The sequence below is a fragment of the Carassius auratus genome, unplaced genomic scaffold (genome assembly GCF_003368295.1).
Source record: "Carassius auratus strain Wakin unplaced genomic scaffold, ASM336829v1 scaf_tig00216054, whole genome shotgun sequence".
Lineage (NCBI taxonomy): Eukaryota > Metazoa > Chordata > Actinopteri > Cypriniformes > Cyprinidae > Carassius > Carassius auratus.
Window position 1 is genome coordinate 7804 of NW_020528385.1, and position 20615 is coordinate 28418.

Sequence of the window (20615 nt, forward strand, 5' to 3'; positions counted from 1 at the left end):
TGATGCATGAAATTAGCACTGTAATGCACTTTGATGATGTTTTACCCAACGTCTGTGGAAAGTTATGCTTGCGTATGATGACAAAAGGTTTCTCCTGGGAATTTTGTATTGAATCTTTGTTGCAACACTGATCACCCCCCACCCCCCCTCCCAGATTTACATGAAAACCATTTTTGTCTGGAACTGCTGTCAAATGCCCAACTCTATAAAAACCTGATTTAAACCTAAAAAGGTATTTGTAATAAATCCTAAAATAAGCAATAAAAAAAAAAACTCACAAACATGAGATATTATTTTTATATTATTATTATTATTTTACAGTAAGGCTAAAATGCCACAGTGAATAGTTTGCTATTGAATCTAAAAATGGCCTATTTAGTGAACACTAAGATACACTTCAAATAAAATTCATGAAAGCCTTTGAATTATTTAGGAAAATACTTGAGGGAAATCATTTGACATTTTGGATAAATAAAAGCTATTTTTAAATACTTTATAAAAATACAATTTCAGTACTGCATTCATTTATTTATTTTATCAGTGTATTATCTACTTCTTTTATTACAGGTTGGCAGTTGGCCATTTTTAGCGTTTTTTAGCACTTCCGTTTCTGACGCGCAGACTCAAACTAAGCTTGAAGACATCAGCAACCTGACAGATGTAAATCTTCTAGTAGCTGTGCATGAAAACTGCCATCGTTAATCTTGCAGAGACGGCGAGCTTGAGTGGGGAGTTATTTGGCTTGAGGGAGCAGGAGTAAGTATTCTGATTAATTATTTTGTATAGTATTTTAAAATGTAACGCCAGTACGCCATATTAAGTCCTGTCTGTACGGTAATGTGACAGAGAGTCGCGTGGTTATGATGCAATCGTTAGCCTATTTTTACAAAAACTGTTTCTACGGGGCCATAATGTAACATAGATGGTAATGGAGCCCTTTATACATTGTCGTGTTTCTTTAGAAATAAATAATTGACCAACGGAGTCTTTAAATGCCTCAGATGTAAAGTTATTCGCTGTCAAAGTGACGCCAAAATGAATGGGAGTCAATGGGAATGCTAACGCAAGTGAAGTTCTGCTACAAGATAGCGGCACGTGGCCGACTTCAATTTCCGGTCGACTTCTTTGCCTCCTGCTCACGAGCCGCAGGGTTTAATATTTATTTGTATGTGCATGTTTTGTTTTTTTCTCTCATAGATTCTGTTACCAATTGATGAATGAGAGACTGCAACGACTGAAGCTAAAAATCATAATTTATGTCCTACTGAAGAAACAAAGTCACCAACATCTTGGATCCCTTGGGGGTAAGCAGATAAACATCTAATTTTTATTTTTGGGTGACCTATCCCTTTAACACCCACCCTGCTGTTGTTTTAACCGCAGCTCATTGTGAATTACCTATTAATTATATTCATTTCATATATATTTAGTAGGAGTACTGACAATTTGAAGCTAGAAAATAAGAAAACACAACAGGGACAGTTTATTGACCCCTTTTTTTTTAAACCACAGGCCTTATTGTACTGCAGTATAATACTTGTATATATGATTTCCAGTGTAAAGCTGAAAGAGAATCTATACTTAGATTCACAAGCTGTTTTTTTTTTTTTTTTTTGTATTCATGTGGAGTCTATAAATGAATGCGTTGAAAATATTTGCATGGTTTCATTCCTTTTTAGAGCTTTATTGAATCACAGCTTCTAGTGTTATGAAGAAATACTTGAGTGCTCCAGGTGAAAATCTCATTGTCCTGCACTTGTTGAACCAGGTTGCATTTAAAAATACATTAAAATTACAATCAAACTACAGTGTCTAATTTGGGAGTCTTTGCAGCTTCAGCCGAGAATGTAGCATTCACAATCGCAATACTGTTTTTGACAGGTATTTTGATTGCCGACAACCCATATAATTCCTTTCTTGTACCTTTCTCAGTCACATCCCCAGATCTCATTGTTGCCATTGTCAGCTTCTTTTCAACCCAGCTGCAATTTCACAGTCATTTAACCTTAATTGGAGCTATGCAAGGACAAATATTGAACATTTAAACGTTGAGGCAATTGTGTGAAAGATTTTCAAGAGGTTCGCAAGTTTACTTGAAACTTTCAACTGAAGGAAAAATGTCCCTGTTGGCTGAGGGAGTTTTGTTGTTAAAATTGAGCCTCCATTGTTGTGTGGTTAATGTAAGACTTTATAGAAGCAATATTTCTGAAGGTGCAGCCTATTCATGACTGAAGGTAACTGTTAAGTTCATATAGTATGGCTGCTGGGTTGTGGTGCTTAGGAACATTACAGTCATTCAGTCCTTCAATGCTTCTTATTGCTTTTGAACTGTTAAACAGTTACAGTTTGGTTCAACCAGACGAGATGCAAAAAAAAAAAAAAAAAAAAAAAAAAGAATAATGCACTCATAAGACGTTTTTTTTTTTTTTTTTTTTTTTAAAGGGCTGTGTGATGTAGCAAAATAACAATCAGTCCGAAGAGTATGATGACTTCCATAATGTTGCAGTAGCCAATGTGTTTATGGTTTTACTTGTGGACTATGAGGTATTTTTGGAGTCAGTATGATTATCAAATACTATTTTTGTAAGAGGTCTCCCTTGCTCAGCCAGGATGAATTTATTAAAGCAAAATGCAATAAAAATAGTAAAATTTTGAAATAGTGTAATAAGTCAAAGTAACGTCTCAGTTACGTACAATATGTAACCCTTGTTCCTGAAGGAGGGAACGGACACGCCAAGTATGATGGTGACCGACTACTTGGGATCTTACAAACAACTGAAAGTGGGGGGAATATCTCATTGTGAAATAAATGATTTCTCTAGTTCATGTTGGCCACAATTATCGACACCCAATTATTGCAAAATCCTTTTCCCAAGATAACAGCTCTGAGTTTTCTCTTATAATGCTTGAAGAGTTTGGAGAACACCTGATAAGAGTTCAGAGACCATTCCTTCATCCAGAATCTCTTCATATTCAAAGCTCCATGTTGGTGCTTCTTCTCTTCATGTCTTGGCAGAAGCTTATTTGTGTTGATTTTAATATTTGTTTTGGATTATTGTTCTGAACAACCACAGCACATTTTAAGATTTCTAATGGAGGCAGTCAGGTTTAGATATTTTATCTTTTGGTATTTGATTGAATACATTATTCCATGTATCTGAACATGATGTCCAGGACCTCTGGCAGTAAAACAGGCCCACAACATTAAGGATCCAGCAGTATATTTCACCCTGAACATGGGGTACCTTTTTATCCTTATTTGTACTAAACGAATGGGGGTTGGCTTCACAAAAACTCAACCTCAACTCGTCTGACCATAGAAGCCAGTGCCATTTGAAGTTCCAGTCATGTCTGAGAGTTTGTTTTTGGATGAACAAGGATAATTTTTCTCGAAACCTTCCCGAAAAACATGTGGTGATGTAGGGGCTGTTTGATATTTTTGTTTAAGGCTTAAGACCCCAAGTCTCAACTAATCTCTGCAATTCTCCAGCTGTGATCCTTGGAGAGTCATTGGCCTCTCAAACTCTCATCCTCTCAGTGCATTAGGATGATATAGACACATGTCCTCTCCCAGGCAGATTTGTAACATCTTTAGTTGACTGGAACCCCTTAATTATTGCCCAAATGGTGGTGGAAATTTTCAATTCTTTAGCTCTTTTCTCACAGCCACTTTCTATTTTGTGAAGCTCAACAATATTGCTCTGCATATCAGATCTATATTCTTTGGATTTACTCCTTGTGATGGATGATTAACATGTATTTGGCCTTTGTGTTCCTCATTTATAATCATGTGGAACAGGATGGACAATATCATGCTCCTAATGCAAATATCAGTGGCTATATACTCCAGATATATTTTACCCAAAATAAATTCTAGTGGTGCCAATAATTGTGGCCAACATGCATTGGAGAAAAACAATTATTTCATGATATTTTCTCCCCACTTTCATTTTGTTTTTACTTTTATGATCTGGTAGAATTTTCTGATTTTATTTTATTTTTTTAAATGAAAGATCAAAAGGATAAACAATGCAGATTTATTTTCACAGCCGCCTTTGCTCATATGTATCAAAGATGCCAATAATAGTGGAGGGCACTGTAGTTTGCAGTGGATCATGGTTTTGGTTATAATTCTAAGAGAATATACAATTTGGGCAATAGCAAGGCCTTATTGTTTACTCATGCAAAACACTTACTAGATTTGATTGGGAGGTCAGAGACCACTTATTTCAGTTCATTATATTGTTGTAGCTGTTTTTGAGGTGTTTGTAATGTAAGTACACACAAATACATTGGGCTTAAGTTCACTTTTTTTTTTGCTGGAAAATCGGTCTCATTATTAATGTCACATCATGTCTGGTAAGGCCACAAAATGTAAAGCATTTGACCCTGTCTGTAGTTTACTAAGAGTAAGTAAGGGTCCTAAGAGAACAATGCAAAAAAAGAAAAAAAAAAAAGAAAAAATGAATGGTTATAATAAAATATTTAAATATGGTTCTTGATGATGGGAATAAAAATCTTGATTAGGTTGTGTGTAAATCCATTTAGTATCTCATGCTAAATAATTCATTAGACATCCCCAGCCAACACAACAGAGGCTCTGTCAGCTCAAAACAGTGCAGACAGTTCACAAACAAGCAAGCGAGCATAAAGAGCACATCAAAACGGGTTCATGGAGCTTGATGGTGGAGGTGGGATGATGAAACAACAATAAAACACCTAAGCAACGAATTTGCACTGACATATAAAAGGATCTGATTAATACTAATGATGCAGATTTTCCCAAAGTGATGGGAATCTTCAAATACAGAGCGATCAAAATTTGCAATCATTATTTATTTAGAAAGAAAGAAGTTTATTTTTTATACAGTTGTAATAATGTGAAATTATATATAAATATATGAAAATATATTTAAAAATGTAATGTATTCCTGTTGGCCAAGCTAAAATTTCAGCAGCCATTACTCCAATCTTTAGCGTCACATGACTCTTCAGAAATCATTCTGATTTGCTTTTCACTTATCAATAATGGATCTTCTTATTCTTAATACTTTGCTGCAAATAATTTTAAAATAAATAATGAATTTTTTTTTTCCAGCACTCTTCAAAATACAAATCTTTTGTAACATAAAAAAATGTAAGCATTGTCACTTTTGATCCACAGATAAAAAAAAAAAAAAAATTAAAATATATTAATATAGAAAATAGGTATTTTAAATTGTAATTTTATTTGTCAATTTATTTTTTTATTTTTTATAATTCATCTCTCTCAGACCGGTGAATAAATGTATATATTAAAATATATATCAAAATAGTAAATATCTTTTGTTTTCAGCAAGTGTGCAATTCATATATCCCATAATTCTTAAACCTGAAACTAACAACACCAGCAGTGACAAAATCGTAACGATACTGCCAAAACAACTGGGTATCAACAGCTCAGAAATTACATTTGATCAGATATCATTACCAAAATTAATCAAATAGCTTGAAATACATTTATCAGATCAAGTCTTTCGAAATGGATTTAGAAAAAAAAGACAGATAGAGAGAGAGAGAGAGAGAGAGAGAGAGAGAGAGAGAGAGAGAGAGAGAGAGATGGCATTTTTTACCTACATATAATTGAGATTTTATGCTTCTAACTATCCAATGTGGATAGATGAAAGCACACATACTTGAGAGACATCACTATGACAGGAGTGGATATTACTGCTTGGCAGTAAAAGCAGTCTTGCACCATGGCTGTGAAAAGACACTCCAGTGGTCGACTTTTGAAAGCCCGTCTGCCTCCACATATAATTGGAGTCATTATTATATCTCAAAAAAAGCATGAACAAGGAGAAACATCCCTGACTAACAGTTATGGATGTCACTACCATTACACATTCTTAAACCTGGCATTATGCACACAGAGACTGACTAAATTGTTATAACCTCTATCTGAGTATTGCACCAAAAACGAATATTTACTATGGTGTCATAAAATGACCTTTGCAATTGTCACCTTTGAAATTATATTTTTAGAAAGCAGTTTTGAAAAGCATGACAAAATGTGTCGATAAACCCACCTTAGCGAGTCATGAGTTATATTTCAGCTTGCGAGTATAGTCATTAGCCGTGGTTTTTATTATTAACCGGGTGTTAAATATGTTAGTTATTAGCTTCTAGCTTGTTTATCCTGTCAAATGGGCTCCATATGAATGTACAGTCTGCAGTTGAATATCTACATAAGCAGAAATTATAGGCTTTTCTAAAAAATAAAACAATAAAATTAAATAATTGTGCAACATAAGATGCCTCTGATGATCCCTCGTTTTCACCACTAAAACAGCATTGCATGTGCAGCTACATGTGTTAAGGCAAATCTTACAATCCAAGATGGCAGACTAAATGAGAGAAATTTTAACTATACACTATGCAAAAGTTTGGGGTTGGATCACAAATACAGTAAAACAATATTATGATGAAATAAAATTACAATTTAACTGTGTTATTTAAATATATTTCAAAATGTAATGAATTCTTATGACAGAAAAGCTGAATTTTCAGCATCATTTCTCCAGTCTTTAGCCTTCAGCCTTCAGAAATCATTCTAATATGCTGATTTTCTGCTCAAGAAACATATCTTATTTTGATCAGTGTTAAAAAAAAGAAAGAAAGAAAAGAAAACTTGCTTCTTAAAATGTTTGTAATATTTTTTGTACAAACTGTCATCTTTTTTTCAGGAATCTTTGATAAATAGAAAGTTTAAAGTAAGAAATGAAATATACTGTACATCTTTTGTAACATTATTAATATTGTACTGTCACTTTTAAAAATCTGTTTAATCAGTTATTTAATATTTTAATTTCTTAAAAAAAAAAAAATCTGACCCCAAACTAATAATGTAATATTAATTAAATGTATTATTAAACAAATTAATATTTTGTAATTTTATTTTATATATATATATATATATATTTACATATATAGACGGAACAGAACAAGGTCTTATTTGAAATGCATATATAGAACTGTCACAAGAGATTTGACTAGAAAATCATTGCATTCTAAAACTGGTTAGGCTATATAAACTTACTACATCCACTCTGAATGTATTTCAAATGCCTTTTTTTTTCTTTTTCTTTTTTTGACTACATCATTGCATCGCCATATTCTTGTATGGACATAAAAAAAATATCTGTCTTAACTATTTCTGTATTTACAGGGCTCCGAACGAAAGATTGACTCGTTCTCGAGTCAAGAACTGTTTCTGTTGGACGCGTCCGATTCGAGAACCTGATGATACTGTGCATGAGTGATTCAGCGTGAAGCAGACTGACACACAGTGCGTATGAACCGAACTGGTTCTTTTGGTGATTGATTCTGAACTGATTCTGTGCTAACGTTATGAACACGGGTAAACCGAAGGCTCGAATCAAGGGCAATCATCGCCAATGACGCCATTATGTCGAGCTCAAAAGAACCATTTTTTTTTTTCGACCGGTTTATTGAATCGAACTGTCCGAAAGAACCGGTTCGTGGAAAAGAACCGAACTTCCCATCACTACTGGTGATCCGAAAACTGATGCAACCAGATCTTGACTCGAGAACGAGTCAATCTTTCATTCGTTATCTGACTCGGATCGGTGTTCATCTTCAGTTCTCTCTTCATAGTAGTTCAGTCAGTGTACTGTTTGAGTGCATGCATTACTTAGGGATATTGATTTATTTTAAGTCAGATGGAGTGTCAGCCACATTAAAAAAGTTAACAGCTTAAGTAATTTGTGGATTAATGCGTACTGGAGATGCAAGCCTTTTCAAATGATTCAGTTCGATTAGGTGAACTGGTTCAAGAAGAACCGGTTAAATTGAATGATTAGTTTGCGAACCGGACATCACTACACTGCAGTGTTGTGAACGCGTTCACAACAGACACGGAAGAGAAGACCATCCTAAACAAAGTCGCAGTTTTTCTTATTTTTGGACCAAATTTTTTTTTCGATGCTTCAACAAATTCTAACTGATCCTCTGATGTCACATGGACTACTTTGATTATGTTTTTAATACCTTTCTGGACATGGACAGTATATCGTACATGCATTTTTAATGGAGGCACAAAAAGCTCTCGGACTAAATCTTAAATATCTTAAACTGTGTTCCGAAGATTAACAGAGGTCTTACGGGTTTGGAATGGCATGAGGGTGAGTCATTAATTACTGAATTTTCATTTTTGGGTGAACTAACCCTTTAACTATAAAACTTTATGGAAAGTGTTACCACTGTGTGTACAATAAAACCATTTTCAGTTAGTGTGCTGTCTTTTAAACATTCATCTTGATTGTCTTGATTTTTATTATAAATATGATTAAACATTTCAGATGAGTCCAGTTTATTTTTTTATTTTTTTTTATGTACATTTACATAGACAAAAATCATAATTAGAACTCAAGCTGTTCATCTATACTTAATGAAAACGTTTCTCCTCACATCTGTATGCCATTAGCAGAACTTGACGAGATTACTTTGAGAGAGGTGTTTTTGCAAATAGTGTTCCACTAGTTTTTTGAGTCTTAAAGCTTGAAGTGCCAACCAGGCTAGCATTATTATGCTAATAAGACAAAGTGCTTGACTTGGTCACAAGGCTACGGATTATAAATCACTGTAAAGAAAGTGTTAAAGTGGTTTTTCACCAATTTTCATCAAAGGCAAAGGTGAAAAGCAGTTTTCAAACACTTCTGTCTTTTCATACCTTGTTGCTTAATGTTCTCAAAAGCATTTTGCGATTCAGTGCTTTTAGCAAACACAGGGAAGTATTGAAATTGGGGTCATCAAGGAAGTCAGATTATTTAGAGCCTGGCTGACCAACATTTTGTTCAATGAACAACACTCTGTGAACTCTTAAAGAGACAGGTGCAGTCATTATTTACTCATCCTCACTCATTCACTTTTCAGTGAAGAGATGGCAGAGAAGAATATACAAGAAATGTCTGCTTTTAAAAGCAGTGTAGGTGATTTGGTTAAAAAAAATATATTTTTTGCAATACTAGCTGAAAGTCTTGTCACATCCCGATAGCAATCACTAAGTTAAGTGGTCTAAATGTATTTATATAATCTGTGGAAGGGGTAGGACAATGACATTTTTGTCCAATCATATTCCTCAGTCCGAGGACTATATTATAGGATGTCCTACCTACCTGTCAATATATGTATTTGCATACCTCTTTGCATCCAATTCATGCAGACATGATACATCATCAGCATGTTGAAGCAAGAATGGAAGGGGTTCTTATTATAATATTATGTGTAATGGTTTCTCACTGGTGAATGAGACATGAGCTAATCTGACAGTGTTGCATTCAATGCTCTCATCATGTCACTTGTTAGCATCCGCTCTGCCTGTGTGCGTTCACGTGTTTTGGATGAGGTGTGGATTTGGAGAGTGATACATTATGCCAGGAGGGTGGGATGCTTTCAAAGCTAGCTCGTTATTGCTAACTTTTACAAAATCGCCTACCCTACCCTTAATAGAGTAAATGTATTTAAACATAATGAGAAAATTTAACACATAGTTGCTGCATAGGTACAGAAAATGTGTCCATAATATACATTTGAATGCTAGAGGAGCTTGTGGTGAAAGATTTTAGGAAATACTTCAACCACTTAACTTCTACTTTGTTTTCCCTCACAGTTTTCAAAAATCCATTTGAATTCTATACGGCATCCAAACAACAACAGACGTGACCTATAAGGTTGTGAAATGGACACTGCACTCGGGCTGTCAAAAAGTGCAGAGGAAAACATACCATGATGTATGGGTAATTTGAACAAAAAAATCTAAACCCTATCCACATTCCACTCTTGATCTAGCAGCACACAACATCCATTGCTGTGTGGGTTTTAAAAACCGCTGTACTCCTAGCCTGTCACAGACATGCTATTCAGATTTGTTCTCTATGGCCTGTAGCTCAGTCAAGCGTCGTCTCATGTTTACTGGACTGTCACTTGCCCCGGGTTTTGAAATTTGGTCTCATAGTCACAGATTCTGAACTGTATTCATCAAGTCCGTATGTCACAGGGATTTGATAAAGACACACGAATTGGCAATCACTCTTGCATTTTTCAAAGGTCATAAGTTCTAGATAGCAGTAGAGACGACTGTCTTCCTGATGTTTGCTTACTTCCTGTTGCTCTTCACTGTGTGTCTTATTGTTAACACTTATGGCATTGAAATGCATTAGCAACATATTTCTCTCTAGAGCTTGGTGTCGTCACAGCACTCATAACCTTATGATAAGGCTTATGCCAGCTGCTCGTCTAATTCTCTATATGATCTTATAGCTCCTTACAGAAAAAAAAGAAAAAAAAAACTGATCAACGCATGTTCATATGATATATTCATTGCCATAAAAATAATTAAATTCCATTTTTTCAAAACTGTGTTCGACATGTTTAAAATTAAATCTTTATTTGTGTATTTTTATTTATTGTTGGTAAAATTGGTTCATACTGTATTTTGCTGTATATTATTCTATATGTGCTATATCAATTATATATATATTTATTTATTTATGTATTTATTTATTTTATTTTTTTGAATAGAAAGCTCCAAAGAATTTTGGTTTATGTTGCTTGGTGACAATGTAGGAGATGTTATTGCATGCTGGGACAAACCATTGAGAAACACCAAAATTCTAATAAAAGAATGTTCTTCCTTGCACTTACAGGAAAAGGAACTTGCACAGAGATTGAAATGGCATAAAAGGCAGTCGTGACAGATTGTCCACTAAGCACCATGACAGATGCCTCTTCATCCCCTGCTAGCATGCAGACTCACAATAAACTATTGACTGTCAATCAAATGGAATTTCTAAATAGTACAGGCATAAGGGGAAATATATGTGGACTACTGCAATCGCTTCAAGTACAGCTGAGCTGCCAAACTGATGGAATCCATAGGCATTGAGCATGGAAATCTGGAAATGGAGATTTGATTCTTATGTGCAAAGAGGAAATTGTGGGATTTTCTGTCTTTAAAGTCACAATACTAAAAACACATTGTTTGAACATGCTCAGGTAACGTGAATGCCTTTATGCTTCTGTCAATATTTAGGCAGATACTTGTGACAGTTTTACCCAGAGTTTTGTTTACTTCCTCTCACAAGCACCACCATGTCTTGCGGATAAATATTTGGATTCCAGCATTGCTGACATGTAAACCACCTGTAGCAAAGCCTATATTTAATTCTGTCACAAACTGAGGGAATGTGGTCTGAAGAAAGATGAGGTGGGCTAACATTTGACTTTAAGGCATCTGAGAAAGTGTCCAATGACCCTGAGGTCAAGCTGCTTGTGATCAGGTAGAGACTGTTTGTTTGCATTTTGCCAAGAACCGGGCCATTGCATTAGGCTGTTTTAATAGTGCTAATTAAACTGTCTTTTAATGATCATCAGCTTCTGATTTCTGCTAATAAGTGATACGCAACAGCACCTCTCCAGTCGATACGTCCGTGTGAAGTATAATTGCAAAGTGTTTGTTACACTTGACAGGAGACCCACTTTAGCAATAATCTCAGTCGGTGTTATTGATCTGCACTCGGCAGAGGCTTGTGTTCCACTGCATGAACAGTGTGTGTGGCGGGCGGCTGCCAAACGAGTGACCCCCGTCTATCAGTCCAATGAGAGGAAAGCTTAGTTCACACACAACACATCTGGTGCCAACTCATCTGGCTTGTATCCCCCTGAATACGGGAGTATTTTTTCTCCAAGTGATGGAAAAATGATACATAGATGGTATTAGAATACATTTAGGCATGCACAATATAAAATATATAAATGTAAAACATTACTTAAATAATTTTTCATAATTTTAATGTAACGTTTTACATTTATATTACATCTAATTTCAGTTTTTAAGCACAATTTACATAACCTTATTAAATCTGATACTTAAATCATAAAATCAATGTCAGAGAGAGTAATGGCACGACCTTGCCCAAACGTCTTTCCTTGCTCATTTATGATCCCCCTTTCCCATTCACAGCAGTCATTTATGTTATGAGAAAGATTGAAATCTTCTGAAGAGTTCTGTTCTGCTGCTAAGGGGTGTATCTCCCCCAGCATCTGCTGACAATGTTTTCCTTTCTCCAGCCAGGTGTTACCCTTAGGTCACTGGATCCTGACAAACATAAAGGTCTTTTATGTTTTTTACAACTTAGATTGTGTGTGAGGCTCTGAAGCTCTCCACTAGAAGTCTCACATGCTGTTGTGCATCGCCCTGCTCTGAGATATGCATTTCCTTTTGTTAAACACATTGTGCTCATAGAACACACATTATAGTTGTTTGTACTATGACGTGCACATAGCATTGGGTTTCTTTAAAACATGATTGTTTTACTGTACTTTTTTTTATTTATTAAATAAGTAATATTTTGTAGAGGGTATGCATTCTGAGACCATGTTACTTGTGTAAAATAAGAATAACTGTTAAACTGGAATTGTCCACCAGTTTCAAGTTAAATGCACGACTATGTGTCATACTTTGTACATATAATGTGAACCTCCGCCAGCTGAGGTATTATAATCCTCACTGTATCAGACTCACTGTAAAGACACAGATGTGATTTCATGAGCAGAAAAAGGACAAAAGATTTATGAATCAACCATTATTAACTCATGAGTGAAAATCATTGATGTATTATGTAACATACATAGAAAAATGTGAATGACTGACAGGTTGATTGCCAGCATAGGTTTCAGTAATTAGTTCTCAAATGAGAAATTTAAGGATGCATAAAGCGTAAGTCAATCCTATCCCCTTGCGTCCTATCTGGAAGATTTAATCTAAATTCAACGTGATGGGTAGATATCATGCAAATTCATGCATTTTTAGGTGTTGAATAATATATCCCTGTATGTGGTATAATCAGGCAGTTTCCATGGAAATGCATTACGTTTAGGCTTAAACATAATACGAAGTATATAACAAATCATAAATCTATGCCATTAAACTGCCTGAAATTGCATAAAAAATCAGCAGAATTTCGACATGCATAGTGAAACACTAATGTTTAGGAAGTGCTGTGTAGAAGCTGTGTAGGGCAAAGAATATAAGTCATGCAGTCAGCACAATGTGATGAATGAATCAAGGACTCATTAGACAGGCTTTTGTCACTGTATGAATTTCTCTCACGATCATATTGAATCAGGTCCTGGGGGATCGAAAAGCTTCAAATTCCAATCTAAGAAACATGCTAAACAGTCTATGGAAAGGCTAAGGCCCAATCCCAATTCTATTTTATAGCCCTTCCCCTTCCCTTACCCCTCCGCCTACCCCTTCCCTTGTTCCTTGAAACAGAGTGTCTCTTACAATACACACATATATTGGTGTGCATTAGAGCCTTTAATTATCGTTCTGTATTAATGAGCTGCTTACTGACACACACATATCCGAAATCGCGTGGCTCACACATCCAGGAGAAAATAAACTTGTCAACACTGCCCTACGATTTTTATTAAATACAGTTTAAATACTGAATCGCAGCATTATATTTTCCAGCAGCGAGAGGATAAAATCGCTGTTTTTAAATAAACTCACTCTAAAAAGACAAACGCACAGACGCGAATACACGCAACTTCCATTTCTCTCTCTCTCTCTCGAATAGGCAATATTTGACAAAATGGTTTAGCGATTTCTAATTATTGGGGGGATTCGTCTACGGCAGTTATCACCCTGATCAGACAGTAAATATATGACGTTAGCAAATATTAGCGATTTTTTGCAAATGTTTATTTGAGTAAAATGACCATTGATATGAACTCACAATAAAATGTAACATAAAACAAATGATTACTTTTCGTTAAAATCCTTATTTATGCCAAAAATAAAAGATAATTCATACCTCTTCGTCTGAAGTGTGGTCCCAAAAAATCTTCATTTGAAGGGCTATCTGGCCATTCCCCTTACCATTACCCCTCCAGTCAAAAGAGAATCGTGACAATCGAGGCCAGATAGCCCTTCAAATGAAGAAAGGGGAAGGGCTAAGGTGTAGAATTGGGATTGGGCATAAATTTAACCTTCTGATTAAGATTTTCCTTGTATCACATCAGTGATTGCTGATCACTAAAAGCAAACAGCATTCCCCTGATGTGCCTATATTTCCATTTTCAGTTGATGTGCCCTTGGAAACCAAACATTGATGAGATTTTACAATTGCCATGACTTCCTTGGTGCTGTTTAATCGATCCATTTCGGTTTTCATCTGTATAAGAGTTTGTTTTCTCTTCTCTTCTCAACATGCTCCGATTAGGCAAACCCATCAGGCTAAATGAGGTTTTTAAAGAATCTGCGGCACAAAATTAGTCTGTAATTTTTTTCTCACTAATGCCAATAGTATCAAAAGATGCCAAAACACAGATGCTCCGACTTGTCTCAGTGAAATTACTTTGCTCCATGTTGCAGGAAAGCTGCAAACACAGTGCTGTTGTAGTTAATACAAGTACAAGACATGTTTTTTTTTTTTTTTGTCTAAATCATTATATTTTCAATTTAGCTCTTTGTTAAAGCTCAAGTTTGCAGCTGTTTATTTCAAAGTCTGCAGTCACTCAAAAGTGCCTTCAGAACCAGCTTATAAACACACACTTATTAGGTTTTATGACCCCAATTAACATAACAGATGCAATATTCAGATATGTGATCAACAAAAATGATAAGTGGAAATGCCCTGTTAAATGCTGGAATTTTTGTGCTATCAGGAATAAACTTGCCATTGTCATGAAAAATTTTTATTTTTCAAAATGAAGTGCTTGCAACCTTAATATGTCGAAAAGATTTTCTATTGTTGTAGTGACCATATCCAAATTATTATTATGATAACTACTTCAAACCTTAAACATGCACTTTAGAAATATAGGGGAAAAAAATGCGAAGAAGAATGGATCAGCTTATACACTATATATATATATATATATATATATATATATATAGAGAGAGAGAGAGAGAGAGAGAGAGAGAGAGAGAGAGAGAGAGAGATTTTTGATTTTAACATCTTTATTTATACAAACAAGATTTCTCTACAATAGAATAAAAAAAAATTAAAAAAAATAAGTTATGAGTGATTTCATGAAAACCATTTAACTCAAACCTATACCACAATACCACATATCGTCTACAACAGAGCACAACACATCTTTATAACACCAGATGAAAATGAATTCCTCTATATTATTGATAGAAGAATAAAAATCAAAATCAACCTTCAGTCTGGCTTTCATCATTCTGACAAACAAAGTGCTAGCATCACAATCAAGAGACCCATCTACTTTATTTCTCCTGCTAATATAAATAGCCATTTTTGCTTGACCTAAAACAAAATTAAAAAGCTGGCATTTCTGTCTGTATTTTTGACTGTATCTATATCCCAGAATAAACATCTCTTTAGTGAAAACTTCTCCAAACATTGTGAACAATTTGTTTTGTAACAATGTAAAAAAAATTACAAAGTCTGCTACATTCTGAAAAAACAATGATACACTGTTTCCCTTTGCAAACAGAAAAGGACAATTTTCATTTACATTAGCATTAATAACAGAGATAAAAGCATTGACAGCCACAATTCCATGTAACACTCTCCATTGTAAATCCCCGACTTTTTCGTTAGGGTGTGGTTTATAAAGAGTTCTCCACTCAGGCTTGACCTCGTCATCAAGCCCGAAATGTGCTCTCCAGGAGTATCAACTCGCCCATTCAATTGTCTTTATTTAAAATCTTGACCAAAGACTTATACATAGATTTCCCTTCATTGTGACCACATTTATTTGTGAGAGTTTCTGTTAACTCTAGCATTGGACCAGAGCAGTTTTTAAAATCAGGAGCAAGAATTAATGAGGGGAATATATCATTACTATCCGGTTTGGACAATGTCCATTACAATATTCATTGCACAAGGAGATTTTCAGTCTTTGTGAGTTCACCTTTCAAACTGTTAAGTTAAGTGATTTACAGTCCTAATAGATCGGACTCCTATATGAGAGGCTAGTTTTTCAGTGTTAGACAAGTTTGGGCCAGTCATATCAAAAGACATTGTTTCAGAGTAAACAACTCCCGCTGAAATGAAACGCTGTGCCATAAAAGACCCAGCTAAGAGCTCGATGTTTAAAACGTTGTCCCATACAGCACTGGCTCTTTCAACAACCAAAACAGTGAATCACTGCTGGTCCTCACTTTCTGGAACATCCCCCACACAGTAAACACCCCTGATAAAACTTAGGAAGGTTGCAAAGTTTGCGAGTCTTCAGATCCATTAAAAATAATGACTGAGCTAGGCCCAAATTTCCCACTTTGGCTCAATATGGTGTGGGCCAAGGGTCTCCAGACAAGGTTTTCTGGTCCAAACAGAAGGTCTCTGTATAAATTGAAGTCTGAAAGTAGCACCTCTACTAGCTGAGGATTGAACAAGTCCTTGACCCCCTTCTTCCTTGGGCAAAAACAAAAGGCACTGTGGGACCCAATGTAAACGATCCCAAAAAAATTAAACTAACAACTGCTTGAATTTTTGCCAGCAACTGTGCGGGAGGATCAACACACATCAGGCGATGCCACAACAAAGATGACACTAGGTTGTTGATTCACTAATACACGCCCCCCTAAAAAGACATGTGCGGTAAAATCCACTTCCATTTCTTAAGACGTCCTTCAATTATTTCTAAGACATTATCCCAATTTTTACACACAAAAGAATGGTTTCCTAAAAACACACCAAGATACTTTAAAACCACCCTTAACCCAAGACAACCCATTAGGCAATACAATCTTTTTAACTAATTCAACACCAAAAGATATGGCTTCACTTTTTCCCCAATTGACTTTGCAGATGACAAAACACTGAAAATCATTTATACACTTAACAAGAACATTTAATGTCATCTTGAGTCTTGACAAAAATCACCACATCAATCAGCATAAGCAGATAATTTAAAACACAGAAATTGCAACCAGGAAGAAATACACCTGAAAGGAGCCTTCTTAATTTGTGTAGGAAAGGCTCGATGGCTAGAGAGTTAAAGGCATTCCAGAGAGAGAGCAACCCTGCCTAATTCCTCTCTGAACCTTAAAAGGAGCACTCAATCCTCCATTAATCTTTAGTAAACTCTCAATGTCTCTGTATAAAACCTGGATCAAGGCTATAAAACCTGGACTAAAACCAAAAGCTTCCATACGTTGCCATAAATAATGATGTTCAACTCTGTCAAACGCTTTTTTCTTGGTCTATTGAAATTAAACCAATTCACAACCCAAAAAACTGGAGAAGTCCAAAACATCACGAATTAGAATATGTTGTCTGAGAATCAATCTGTTAGAATGCAGTATGTTGGTCCACATGTATTAGTCTGCTCCATCTGCTTTTTTCAGTCTCATGGCTATTATTTTGGAGAGCAGCTTGTAATCAGTTGACAGTAAAGCCAGGCTGTCGCCAATTTTTAATCTCTTGCAGGTCACCTTTCTTAGAAGAGAGAAGGATCGCCCTCCTGCAGGCTTAGTGTAAAAATCCTTTTTCAAGACTGTCCATTAGCACAAGTAACAAGTCTTTACCAATTTCATTCCAAAAAACTTTTAAAGAAGTCCGCAGGAATCCATCAATACCTTGGAGACTTGCCACTCTCTAGGCTCTGCAGTGCGGCGTATAATTCAGCTTCTGAGATTGGAGCACCCAGCTCCATGTTAGTCTCCTCTGAGACCTGTGGTAAACCCTCATAAAAGCCCTGTGCTTTCTTCTGTATGTCTTGAGACTCTTTTCTTGAACAGCTTCTCATAAAAGTCAACAGCACATTACAATCTCTGCAGATTCATGCAGTAGTTGTCCGTTATTGTTTCGCAAAGAATGGAGAGTCTCCTTTTTCCCCATTCTTTCGTTCCAGAGCAAAGAAAAAATGAGAAGGGCATCCATTTTAACCACATTTTGAAAACGGCGAACGGACCATAAGCACCTTGAGCAGAAAAAACCCAACAGGTTGGACAGAGTTTTTTTTTTCCTTTTGAGACTTGGAAAGTGTTGCTTTTTCTCCCGTGGGAGGTCTGCTCCAACTCTTGCAGCTCCGCTATTGTCATCTTCTAAGGCTTTCATAGATCTGTTCATATCTTTAGTCACATTTAGAGTATATTGTAAACAAAGCTGGTTAATTTTACTCTTTCCTATGTCCCACCACTGGTTGCAAAGAAACATATTTCAGGATTTTTGTATTTTTAAAAACCATCCCAAATAAAAAACTTAAAAGTATCTCTAAAAGAAATGTCATCAAGCAAAGCTATATTAAAATGCCAAAAAGCACTATTACATTTCACATCTTTGATAAAAATTGAACACTGAACCAAAGAATGATCAGAAATACCAACAGGATGTATTGAACAATTTCTCAGAACATTCGTTTGATGTTTGAAACAATAAAATCGATCCAGTCTAGCTAAAGACAGAGAGTTATCTTTAGCATGAGCCCAGGTATATTGATGCTGGGAAAGGTGAAAAAACCTCCAAACATCACATAAACTATTGGATTCAATTAAATTGATTAAACACTTTTTGCTTGGACCATGAGGTTCTATGTGATTTCTATCAGCACTTGCAGCAGTACAGTTGAAATCACCCCCAGAATCATATAACAATCATCTGAACAATTCCTTATGACATTATCTAAAGTGTTTAAAAATAACACCCTTTCAGTTCCCACAGTTGGAGCATACACATTAATAAAAATCAATTTTACATTTTCAAAGACAGCATGTAGCTTTAATAACCGGCCCTTAATAATTTCCTCAGTAACAGAAGATGTAGGAGTAAAATCTTTAGAAAAAAGAATGCCAACTCCACCGCTGTTATTGCTCTTATGACTAAGATGAACTTCCCCATCCCATTCTTTCTTCCAATCTGCTTCATTCTCTACTGAACTATGTGTTTCTTGCAGAAATACAACATCACATTTTCTCACTTTAAATAGATTAAACAGAGCAGCCCTCTTCACATCCTCCCTTGCCCCATTAATGTTTAAAGATCCAAGCTTTACTTCACACATATTAGATGAAGAATTGTATTGAGCTTGCAATTTAAACAAACCAGAGAAAAGAGCACAGAGAAAAGAGAAGTACAAAAGAAAATTAACCATCATTAGCTATTTGCGATCTAACTTTGAGCATCAATTTCTTAAGACGATAGATTTCCTGATCACTGAAAATAGACTGATCAGTCCGATCAGTATTTTTCATACACAGCTTAACTGAATCGAGAAACAACTTTAAATCCGGGAAGAAATCATCAACTCTAACTGATCTCATGCCTTTAGTGTCCTGTAGGAATGAACGGAGTCTAGTGAAAGAGTAAACGCTGTCCTCTTCCACCTGTGTGTCAGCACTAAACTCACACACACTCTCCTGCGAGTCCATCGGCTTCTCTTCAGACTGCGAGCCGTGCGCTAATGTCAGCTTTGAAACTTTACTGGCCTGGTCTGCGTTCTTCGTGTTATCTAGCTCCTTTCTTTTAATAGACTGTTTAGCCAGCTCGCTATCACACACCACATTCTCTTCATCAAGAAGCGCTGATTCAGCTAATCTAGTAACGATATGAATACTATTAGCGCCTACCTTTGGATCCTGTTGAACTTCCAACTCCCTTTGCTTGCTCATTAATTCCTTCACAGGATTTCTTAAGTCACTTTCCTCACTTGCAGTTCGTTTATTTCCTTCTGTGGTAACTGAAACGCCGGCTCCACTTGTGCTCGGTTGTTCCGCCACCGCGTCAGCGGTTGACTCCGCTAACCTCTCCGGGCACGACCGGACCAGGTGTCCTACAGTTCCGCAACCGTAACACTTCATCATCTCTGATGTTGCATGTACTGTGTAATCATATCCATCAATCTTAAACTTAAACACCAAGTTCAGCTCTTCATCATTGTTTTTGAGCACCATGAGCACCTGCCTCCTAAACGACATGACATGTTTTAAATGAGGGGATTTACAGCTCATGGGGATCAACTTAATCGGAGACACTAGCTGTCCGTGTCTTTGTAACTCTTTAGCCAAAACTTCATTTTTGAAAAAAGGCGGAACATTAGAGATAATTACCTTTTTTGCAGGATTCACTAAAGAAAGAACAGGTATGAACGTATCCTGAATTACAACTCCATTCTCAATTAGCTGATTTGCTTTATCTATATCATCCAAAAAAATCACAACCGCGCTATTCATCCGCGAAGCAGATTTGATGCTTCCATAACCGACCTCTTTTCCGACCACTAAACTGCAATCCTCCACCGAACAACCGGGCGGCGGAGACAGCTTAATAGCGTGCCGGCGTGTGAGCTTAAACAAACCGAGCTGATCGCCCGCAGCCATGCTGCAGCCGCCGCTCTAAACAACTCACAATATCCTACACTAAAGTTCAAACAAAAATAACGATCAAGAAAAAAATAAGAAAGAGAAAAGTTTAGAAAACTCACTCACACTACCACGCGCTCTATCTCCAACGCACCACCACGCTCTCACATCCACGCTCCACTCGCCCCACACACGCGCACAGAGAGAGAGAGAGAGAGAGAGAGAGAGAGAGAGAGAGCTGGGAACTTTTATGACTGAAAAGACCTGGGAAGAA

General features: G+C 36.1%; 1 long non-coding RNA gene across 1 annotated transcript; it reads left to right on the forward strand.

The window, feature by feature from the left end:
- The first annotated feature begins 633 nt into the window (after nt 1-633).
- On the forward strand, nt 634-11156 carry LOC113096968 (uncharacterized). Its single transcript, XR_003288749.1, has 4 exons — nt 634-756; nt 1198-1304; nt 9671-9791; nt 10707-11156. It is a non-coding gene; the product is annotated as an uncharacterized LOC113096968 (long non-coding RNA).
- The last annotated feature ends 9459 nt before the right edge of the window (nt 11157-20615 follow it).